Raw genomic sequence first — 12,047 nt, forward strand, 5'->3', positions numbered from 1 at the left:
TGTTTCTTTGTATATACAGGACATGCAGTTTACTGATTTAAGAAATACCGATGTATACTATTCAAAACACATATACTTACATTGTTGTCATTTCGCAGACGCTCTTATCCAGAGCAATTTACATCAGTTGCAATTTTTTACTTGCTATCCATTTATACAGTTGGATATTTACTGAGGCATTTCTGCATTAGGTACCTTTCCCAAGGGTAGAGCAGCAATGCCCCAGCAGGGTACTGAACCAGCAACCTTGTAGTTATGAGCCCTGCTCCTTACCACTATGCTACACTGCTGCACTGGCATATACTGATGGTGTTTAAATAATCTGTTTGTGAAAAGCATCTCATAAGTACCATTTTTGGTCTCACTCACAATAAGTTAGTACAGTATTCATTCAAGTAAAATCTAAAATCTAAAAAAAAAATGTTCAGAACTTGAATACAGTAAGACAGTATTCCTACTACTTTAATAAAATCCTCATGAGAATGCTTGAGTGTCACCTATACATTATGTGCAGTATTTTAATCCCGTATCCGATGATTTGGGTGCGGCGGGCTAAGTGGATTGCCACAAGCACAATAAATTACTTAGAACATTATGAGCAGCATATATCTGCAATACACATTTTTCATCATTCCCAGGGACAGCTCACTGCTCACGGCAAGGAAGGATTCCAAGTGATGAAAAGGAAGCTGTTCCCGGTGCGCTGCAAATCCCCTGTCCATCACAGCAGAGCTCTCAATTATCTTAAGCCCCATCTTCCCTGACACGACCGTAGCCGGAGGTCAGCCGTACCCGAGGTGAGCCGGAGGCATCTCTGCGGCGAAATGACCCGCGCCCGCGGTGTGCTGGCAAATGCAGACGCTGTGTGTTCCGGGGATTTATCCACAACACGGGAGAGTCAACCAGAGGTATGCTCAATGCTAACAGGCTAAGGGAAAGTACAGAAACTGAACCTGGAGCTTTTTTTTTTTAAATTATTATTTTTGGCAGATACCCGCACTGAGGGCAAACTGCAACCTGGACAGCAGACATCTTTTTTGTCAGCACAGCACTTTTTCTCATGTTGGCCGTACTTTCCTGAATGTCAGGGCAAACAGCAGTATGTGATAACAGTGCAAAAACCAATCATAGTAGTAATATAATTTATTTAATTGTCCTTTTTTATTTACATTTTATTATGTTATTATTCATTCAAACTGCTAGACGTTAACAGAAACAATTCGGTTTATGCGCCCCGATGAGGGTTACCATAATCCAGGTGGGAGTTGAACCAACAAAGGTTGGACCCAAAGGTCCACAGCCACAAATGCCTCAAATGCCGCCCTGCTAATTTACTTCCTTAATTCTATGGAAATTAGTTTTCCGAGCAAGGTCCTCTGCTTGACCTTTGTACACAGTGAGGTGCCCCATCTATAGATTTATCCAGATCCCTTTCCTTTCACAGCAGACTGCATCTTTCCCTGGGGCCGCAGAGCCACTTAGACAATTACCAGTCATTTATGTCACGAAATTACACCGCGTTGCTAAAACGAATCCATTTGTATTAGCGTGATTAGCAAAATAATGTGTTTTTTTTTTTTTCTTAAGGATGCAGGGCTGCCATGATTGATATTCTGTGTCCCTGCAGAGTGCCAGGGTGTTACCTAACTGAAACGCACCCCCCCCCCCCTTCCCGGCAGAGCCCCTGCTCTTTTGATGTCTGTCAGGCAGGGTTTGTGCGCTCCGCGTTAGCCATGCTTTAACAGCCCTTGATGCGTGGACAATCAGACGATTGAGCAATTCCGCCGAAGCTCCCCGTCTGAGATGCGCCTCCACAGACGGGAGAGCAGGAGGCCTTATGCGAGATTTTCCACACTTTCGGCTTCAGGCAGCCCCAGCTGCGTAACCTCTGGCTGCTGGCACCATGCCGGGCAATCTGGATCCACTGAATCCCAATGTGTGAAAAGGTGAACTTGAGAGGGGCTGGCGAGTGTGTCAAAATAGCATCAGAATGAAGTCAGAATCCAAGGGGGGGGGGGGCCTGGCTGCAGATGGACGAGCCTGATCATGCAACTGCAGAACACAAAATGTTGGTTTAACATCAGTTACGTTACATTTTTCTCATTTAGTAGACCTTCTTATCCAGAGAGACTTTCAGTTTTAACCATTTATTCAACTGGCTACGTACTGAGGCCATGGCAGGCTAAGCACCTTGCCCAAGAGTACAACAACAGTGCCCCAGTGGGGAATCAAACCAACAACCTTTTGGTCACAAGCCCTACTTCTTACCACTATGTGACACTGCTCCACTGCTCATATGGGAAGAGTTAACCTAATATCAAAGGTGCTTGGGTCTTGAGTGTTTGCAATGAGCAAAATCAACTGTTGTGGATTTTTTTTTGTTTTTATTTCAATGCAATGTTTTTATTTTCACTATGGCAATTCCCTTATTGACAATGTTCTGTATTAAAAGAGTAACCAGGTTTGTACTGAAACTGGTGATGAAGGGAAAAATTATTCATAAATTGGTGTGTAGACCTAACCTGAAAACAACCAAACTTTAGTCAAGGCTGTTCATTTATTTTGGGAGCTGAGCTACTATATTTTCCTGTATTGGCAATTTTCATTTTTAATGCCCCTGAGGAACCCCAACCTTACAAGGATCTTCAGGCCATGTCCTGCAGAACCAACTTCTGGATCATGTGCCACCCTCCAGTCACTATCCTTTGCAACAGACTTCTGAATTCCCGTCTAAGGTGATTACCCTCAAGCTGTCCACTTGCATTAACGTTGCAAAAAAAATGAATTAATTCCTGAATATAAATAAAGCCTCGCCACAAGGCGTTCTGAGAGAAAAAATGAATAATGCATTTTACTATACACCACAGACCTTGTTCATTCAATAAACAATTATTTTCTAATCAGAAAGGACATAAAAGAGATTCAGATCGGGCTCCATGGACCCATACTGAATGTATTCTGAGATATTTATTTGGATATTTGGGTACTTAAATTTGAATTGACCACATTGGTTTATCAGTCTTCAGCGTTCAGCATAATCCTAAATACAAATTTATCTCCACAGACTTCACAGTACATCACAGAAATCCAATAACATGTAAAGAAATGAAGATGACACTCTGCCAACAGACAAAATGCATGTAGACACACCCTGAAACAGTATGTTTGGTGTCCCACCTGTATGTTTACAACCATCACAGATACAATTTAAATGCTATATAACCTATTGAGATTAACTGTTGGATCAGTTAAATAAGGCAATGCATTACAGAGTGTTTGGTAATGACTCAGGTGACATGTTTAAGCAGCCAAGAAGCTATCCAAGGGTGAAAGATCCGCAGCATGATGAGAAAACAATACCACTTCATACATTATAGGGCTGACAAATAATAGCGCAGCCACAATCATTATACAGCAGTTTCTATATAAATGAACAATAGTAAACCCCAATTATTGGAGATACAGGGGAAAGAATGCTCGTGGTAATAGTGTTGCAGACTGGCAAATCCAAGTGCAATGAACTGTGGGTAATAAAACGAATGTTCCAAATGTTTAATTTAAGCCAAATGGGCGAGAGAAAGAGAGAGGGAATGAGTTTGCATAGCAGCAGCACACGATTACACTTTATATATACACACTGAGTAAGATCACTGGTGTCCTGCTGGAGGAAACCAATTGTTCACATATTGATTTTGATTTTGTCTTACAAAAGAAGGGATCCTCTGTTCTTTCAGCATCTGAGACGTCTGGATTTGGTCTGGAGTTTAGGCGATAATTATAAGCTGTCGAACAAGACTCAGTTCAGTCAGAAAGCCAATAAGCATGCACAGAGGTTTACACATCCGCTGCTGTCTCGAATCTCAGATGAATTTGAATCAGCAAGTCAAATAATCCCTAAAATACCCACAAACATCTCGTGGTACCTCAAAGCTGAAGCTCTGCAATGGGAACAGAAACAAGAGAGTGATGAATGGATTGAATTGTGTTTTTTTTTTTGTAAACAGATATTGGAAAGCCTCCCAATCAACCCCTCCTGATAAATTAAGATGGGAATGTAAACAGCGTAGCTCAGCATTTAACTATGTGCTATCCCCTCCAAGTATATATAGTTTCTGCAGTGTTGCAGTTAACATTTCAGTGTAATCACTAAATTTCCAAACTTAAGCATCATCTCAAGGATCTCATCTTTGTGTGCTTGTTACAGGGGATTTGTGCAGTGTTCTCATTGTTTGAAGTGCTCAGTGCTGTCTTCAAAAAAAAAAAAAAAATCATCAAGCTGTCCCACATTCTGACAGTTGAAGAAATTGACCTGACCAGGACAGTAGTACTTAAGGACAGGACAGGTGAAAGGCTGTTATCTCATAGATCTGAAAAGTAAACTGAGAGATGCTGAGATATTTTCACCATTAGGCTATTGTGCCTTGTAAATTTTATCCTGTGCTGTAGAGAGAGAGAGAGAGAGTGTGTGTGTGTGTGTGTGTGTGTGTGTGTGTGAGACAACAAAATACAGAGACCGAAAGGTCAAACAGACCCCTTAATTTGGAAATCCTAATGATTTCTTTTACCACAATAAATGTATACGTCTGTGACATATGTGAAGTATACATCACACCCTACAGCTGTTACAAAACTTCCCCAGTACAAAAATGCATGTATACTGTATATGCTGCAGTGCCATCTTGAAAGTTTTACTGAAGACCGGTATACTACACACAAAACACATACGTTAGCCAAATTCAATACTTTTTTAGTACTTTTAGTAATGTACCAGCAACTTTTGCTTGGCTGGTTGGCATTTCCAACAAAAAATGCACATGAAAATATGCATTTCCATTAATCTGTAGATTTTCACCAAGGCTGCTCTTCTGTCCTATCCTAGCTTAATGTGGAAATTTAAGTCATTTTTCCCTAAAAACTACAAATAAGAATTGACCCTTACAGATTCCTCACCTGCAAACTGAGTGCAATTTGATCATATCTTATGATTGAATAACACAGCCTACACCAGGAAGGTTTTGTGTTGGGTATAGGCCGAAGAGAAGAGCTAGAGTAATGAGAAATCAGAGAGGATTTTAATTACAAAGTCTCAATTAAAGTAACACTTCCACTTAAAATGCTTAATCTTATCAGGACCCCATGAAGAAGACGTATGAGAAATGCCTGAAGTACTGCACTATCCTTTTAATGTAGAGAAAGAGGCGTTGTGACTCTTCTTCAAGATACACAGTGAAAGTTCATTTTGCTAGGGTGTGCTGAAGGAGCACACTATTCGTAAATGTTCACTTCCGTTCACCATTATATGGATTCTGCAGGAGAAGATACTGCCATGCTATCCGGTGTTCATTCCAATGAGAATCCCTCCCGCATTTGTTTCCCGCTTGGCAAGAGCTGTGAAGTGTCAGCACTCATTCAATTAGTGCAGAAATGAACAGCTAAAAATATTTATTTGTCTTTCTTATGTTGGTCTAAATTACCATTTGATAAAAATTCTTTATTTACTTTTAGAATGTGGTACATTTAAATTTTTTCCACTATCATGTTGCATACAGCATTCACACCATAATAGCTCCAAGAAGGCAGTCATTTAAGTAAGGCATTCAATCGGGTGTACATGTCTATTGTGTTCACTCCATTAAATATCTGCAAGCGTCATTATCATTCAGCCCCCTCTGCAAGATAATCCTTAACAGGATTTTGAAGCCGGAGGAAACAATATTTAAGTAAAATATAATGTAAATGAAAACTGGATAAATTGTGCAGAATGGTCTGTTTGTTTTAGTCATGACTGAAACGATTATCCTCTTCACATCACATCGCTAAGAGGCAACAAAACAGCGGCATGGAAACACAATGCTGGCACATATTAAAAGTAATGACACATCATTTTCAGATCGGAGAAACATCAGACAGTCTATTAAAACTACAAGGGTTTTTTAATAAAAGTAAAGGAGGAGCTGCTTGTGTACGTTTCTCTGTGCAAGTTATCAGCGTGGATATCTTCTCCATTAGACACACGGTATGATTACATTCTAGATTAAACAGTAAATAAGCCTGACATGTTAATAGGTAATGGTGGTCACTCACCAAAATAGCATTATGAGTCAGATGTGTTGCTCTTTATTGCTAAAATGGCCTTCAGCACATACACACACACGCACGCACACAGACACAGAAACATTTCATGCAAGTGAAGTGTGATGTTCAGCTATTGGAACAAAGTCTGGAAATCGTGTCTTTTTAATGCCGTAAGCAACTGGTAATTCTCTCAAGTGGTTATGACTGTGGCCTGAGAGACATCAATTTAGCATTGACTGGCTTTCCTTTTTTCCTGTTTGAACAAAATAACAACTCTTGTACTTATACTTTAAAGAGGACCAATAATCATATTCTCTTGTTAGAGGGTTCCAGGTTCTTTTCTCACATGAAACTCTGCTATTGTAATCTTGAGGCACAGCACTTAACCCAGTATGCTTAAGTAAACATCTAGCTGTACAAATAAATAAAATCTTAACTTTTTAAATCATCCTGTATCTGGGCCCTAGTTAATCTAAATAACATACTGCATCTTCCTAGAATGACACTTGTCATAAACAGTGATTTTGGCTTTTTTCTAACAGTTGCCTTGAATCCAATGTGTTGCCCAGAAGATATCTATTATACAACCATAACCATTTTGTAGAATTCCCAATAAAGTGACCTACAAAACGCATTCAAAAAGCCTTCCTAACTTCGTAAGCCCCACACAGCACCTTTGTAAGGACTGTATCAACGTCTATAAACATTTACGCCAGCTGACATAGACTGTCATGACTGTTTGGTATCACACAATCCATATGAGTGACACTACCATAGAACACAAAATAAAAATGTCATGGTAAAGTCAACCGAGATTGATAGTAACCTACAGTAGTACAGCCAGTGACAGTTTATGCTGGTTGGCATAGGTTTTGTGAATATCTATGTAGCGCTTATGAAAGAGTTGCATACGTCTGATGTAATATCTTTTGTAGAACGAGGTACCAAACATATGGATGTCTTATATTCTTTATACTCCTGAAATGACTTATGTGGCTTGTTTCTAATAAATAGAGAAATTCAGTCCTCTCTCATCGGATAACACATAAATCTAGAGCAGAGACCATGCCTGAGAAAACTGTCAAAAATGAGATGAATGGGCAATGCTGAAAAAGAAGGAAAAAAAAAATGTGTTTAACGATGACTCTGTATGCATTGTGCCAGGGACCAAGAGATACTGTAAGAAAACACAAATCTAGGAAGCAATTGCTGACATGTGCACTAGATGCAAAAGCCGTGAGTGACTGGCGTGAAATGATTTTGCACATGTGTGACCATGTAGGGTGGAGCTTATGACTTAAGGATGTGAACAATATTTTGCATGCGCCTTTGATGCCGTGAGTGATAAAGAGGTGAGAGGTATTGCCGAGTTTAGAAACCTTAATGGGTACGGCTGCACAGTACATGGCTAGGGACGGTGACAGCTTGGCATTTCGCACTCGTCTATGATCCGTGACCGATGAAGACACCGGGTGAGAGATAAAGGGGCGTGCGCTGAAGGCTGCTATCGACAGACGTGAGAAATGCGCTTGGTGGTGTGACCCCCGCGCAGGGCAGAGAGTTGTCACTGGCAGAACGGAGCTGGCACAGCATGCGCATCAAATGCAAGGGGCATCAATAACACAGGAGATGCAGGGTAGAGCATTTACTGGGCCTCAAGTTATTGTTGGGGAGCAATTCAGGAATGACTGTACAACTCAATCAATACTGACAAAAAAAAAATAAAAGAAAAATACAAAAATAGATAAGAAAGGCAGTAGTCAAGCAAGGGAGTAACAAAAGCGAGGGAGAAGGAGAGAGAGAGCAAAAAAAAAACAAGGAAAACAATTCAGTGTACAGTGGTAAGCAGACGCAGGTGTTGCCATCCCTGAAGGCAAATGCCAAAGTTGCTGGGTAACCTCTTGGCATGCTTTTTCATGCATCGCTAACCAAAGGCATCTGAGGTTCCATCATGTTTAGGTCACTTCTGTGTGTTCACTGGATATGGTAAATTCGCCAAATATGGGGTTAAAAAGTGTGAAAAGGCCATGAAGGGCTATTGACCTGTATAAAAATCCTACTGGGAGAGGCCTAGGCCCAGACACAGTGAAAACATGTCCATTGACATCTATAGATTACGACCAAGAGTATGAAATTTGAGTGAAACTTGGCAATGCCTTTAAAGGTAAAGCATGGCAGAAATACGCGGGGAAAGAGGGAGATTAAAACAATGAGCCTTTGGCCAACCTGTCGTGAAACCCTTATAACAACCTTAGCCTGCTTTGCAGTTCAGTCCTCTGTGCATGCTGCCTCGAGCAGCTGTGGCACATTGAAATTCCCACTCAAAGGGGACAGATGAAAAAGGAATTCTTTTGACTGACATTTAGAAGAAACAATGCATAAAGCGTGTGTAGACTTCAGCTGCTCGCGTTTTTTTTGGAGAGCAGTGAAGCGGTATTATAATTGCTACATTGAATTTCTTACAATAAAACAAACGTGATGTTTATGAAGAACACGAAGTACCACAACACACAACCAATTTGTGGGCGAATTATAAAGCTAAGAGAAGACAAATAATTTAATTAAACAAAAACATCACACTGCTGTATTAAAGGATACTTTTATCTGATTGTTTTATCACAAACTTAGTATAAGCAACATGGATACACAAAATCGTTATTGGCATTAATAATAACTGTAATTAATAATCACTGTCTGAGGTAATATCACTGTAGAGGTCCCAATGTGATTATGTGACAACAGTAACAAAAAGTTAACTCAGGAATATTTCTGTTTTGCTCAAATTGTTTACCAGCAGCAATATTAGTAGATATATCAGTTATTCATATACCAATTTAAAATTAATTTCAGAAAACAATTATAACAGCACTATTATGTGATCATTAGATGAGCCATCGCCAGACTTAGATGAACATGTTTCATGAAAGAATATATCAATTACACCTCACTCCAGATGTATCCATTACAAAAAATCATCTCCAGTTTTCTCCATGGCAGGCATAGCACATGAAGTTTTTTTTTTTTTTTTTAATTTCTGCAGGGTTTAATTTGTTAAGGACCCTCATCTAACTAAAACACTTCAGCCTCATTAAGCCCTTTGATTGATCAAACAAGATTAGATAGAGACTGATTGAGATGGTTGAGATGAAATTATGAACTATGAAGACACGTGTCCATTTGAGAGCCTGCAGCAGATGGATGTAATTGCGAGTTGAGTTCTGCGACTCGTCCATCATCCCAGAGATAAGCAAGAACGCAACGTCGCCGTGACAACGGACGCGTTATACATAGTGCAAGATGATGCAGTTTCTTAAAGCATTACTCCACACGTCCTGTTTTCCTCTTCCCTTATCACCTTCCACTGTCGTCCCTATGCATGCACACGCTGTCAGACTCATAATTTATAGATCGGCTGCACTAGCTGCTTCCGCAGTAAGAAAGCTCTGAATCATTGCATGTTAGCCTCTAGTTTGGAAGTGTTCTTTCTTCTGTGAACAAAATGCATCCGTCTAGTTTTTATTCCACTTGCGTCCCATGCGGTCAGCATAGTGGCAGAGCTACAGTAGGCATGGCTCTTGAAAAATAAAGATTAATGAGGGGAAATTTTTGGAGCATTATAAATCCCCCTCCACATTCCCCTTTAAAAAGGGGAGAAAAAAACAATATAAATGGATAATAGCAGGCCTTGTGGTTCAAAACCAATTTGTCTGACTAAAAACATTTTTCATGGCAGTATTAGTCTACTAATACATATTGGGTTTAAGGGAACTTAAAGGGACTCTCACAACAGTATCTCCAGGAAGTCATCTTGGAATTACAATTTTTGTGTGTAATTTCACTGGAAAGCCATCTCATTTCCAGCTCTTCAGGGTGACACATCAGTGCTCCATCCAGCTGCAAATGCAAAATTAGGGGAGAGGATAGCTTTTTTTCCCAGGGCACAGCTGGTGAGTGGTTGTCGTTCTGCAATCTGCAGGGGACCGGTGGCTGATGGGATAGCACAGCTGTAGTGAAGACACGGGCCAGAATGGCTATTAGCATGTTTAGGAAGAATGTCTTCCTGAATATAAATAGGGAAAGCCTGTTAAAATTGACATTGTGTCTTTTTTGTTCGGGTTTGTCTTTTCCTTTTCTCGTATGGTACAAGAACATCTAACGACAAGAACAGGCCGTTCAACAATTCTATGCTCGCTATTTTTCCTTTTGCCGGTTATGTGTCCGTCACTGTGTCAGCCCTGGTTTTGAGGTCTCTGCTTTCTCTAAGAGGGCTGATAAGCTATTCAATGCATTAATAACTCTGTATGGGGAAAAAAAAACAATAAGGCTGTTCTATTTTTAATCAGCCCAGAGCTTCTTTCAACCAGATATGGATTTTGCTTTAACTTTGCATGGTGGAAGACAAAAAAATTATGATTTATTATTAATAAGACAGCGAGCTGTGAGAAGTGATTTACTTGACAAGTATCACACTGCGTACTGGCTGTCACATCCAAATTCGCCCCAAATCCCCTTCCATCTTTTAGTCATGCTCCTTCGCTGTTTTCCACGACTGCAGACATTATGGTTTTTAGGACACGGAAGGACAGCACTCTCTGTGTGGTCCCACAATGCCCCTCTCTCAACCCATGTTGCTTGATTAATTAAGCCTTAATTTAATATCCTATAAACTCCAGGGGGGTTTAGGGAATGCGTGACTCACCACTCGGCAGTTTCACTTGACTTTGAAAAAATGATAATTGCACAAGCCTCACCAGAGCAGTTGGCCAGTCTATGTTTGGCCGAAGGCCGACCCCAGTGCATTGTGTATTAAGCACTCTGTTCAGAACAATTGATAATATGTGATTGATTATAGGTGCCTGCTGCATTGTTTTTCATCTCACATTTCATGTGACCTACATAATCCTCCTCTCGGCATTTGTGGGTAGATAACCCCCTGTTTCCTGATTTTTTTTTCGTTACGAATTACTGACAGGATCCATCTGTCAGATCATCCATCCTGCAGATAGATGATGCAGGGGATCATGCAGATCTGCCTTAGTTTATAAGTGTGGCAGCGTGGGGTTGAGGTGGGTGGGGTGGTGTGTGTTAGTTTGCCTTCAATGTGGCAATAGATAAAGTAAATAGTTGTGGTTAACATGGTCTGTGATTGTTCTTTTGCATCACCCAGATATTGTTATTAGTTTTTATCTTTTTTTAGCCTTTTTTTTTCTTTCTATTGCCCCAAAGGAGGTGCCATTCTGTAAACATTACCCTCTGTGATTGCTTTGCATGTCGTAATACCATTGCAGGTGGTCTGTGGCTTTTTAAAAAAAAAAAAAAAAGTAGCTTTGCCCAGAAGAGAAAAAGCCTTCCTCATCAAATTACCAGATGTTGATGTGCACACATGTTCCAAGTGCATTGGTCATTTGCATTTGCAAGATATCATTTGTCTTACAGTTGGTGAGAGGAAGCCAGTTAGGTCATATTTATGTCATAAGTAGACTACATACAGAACATTTCATTATTAACCTACTAGGCAGGTAGCTATGAAAGTGTCTCTGTGAGCTAAGGATTCTTTTAAATGGAATTTTATCGTATATTACCTTACAGAACTTTCCAATATGGATGGGCAGCATTTGAAGGAAAAAAAAAGAGATGCTGCAGTTCCATTGTTTGAGCATATTGATGCAGTCAGCATTCAAGTCTTAAAAATTAAATTAAAAGGATTAGGAGATTATTAGTCTGTTCAGAAAAGAAGTTCTTCAATCAATAGTGCATTAGTCACGTATGAAGATGGAGGTTGTGGTAAAATAAATGAAATCTGGGAGCAGAGAGCAGCTGGATCTCAATATAAGGAGGCGGAGGAACAGTCATGGACCATCTTGAATACAGGGGTAGTTATGAAAGTAAATGTCAGAAAATGATTCTGCTTTATTGAATGTATTGAACCTGAAATATCATTTGGAGCTATGGCTATACCATCTCAATGACAA

Source organism: Megalops cyprinoides, chromosome 3, assembly GCF_013368585.1.
Source record: "Megalops cyprinoides isolate fMegCyp1 chromosome 3, fMegCyp1.pri, whole genome shotgun sequence".
Classification (NCBI taxonomy): domain Eukaryota; kingdom Metazoa; phylum Chordata; class Actinopteri; order Elopiformes; family Megalopidae; genus Megalops; species Megalops cyprinoides.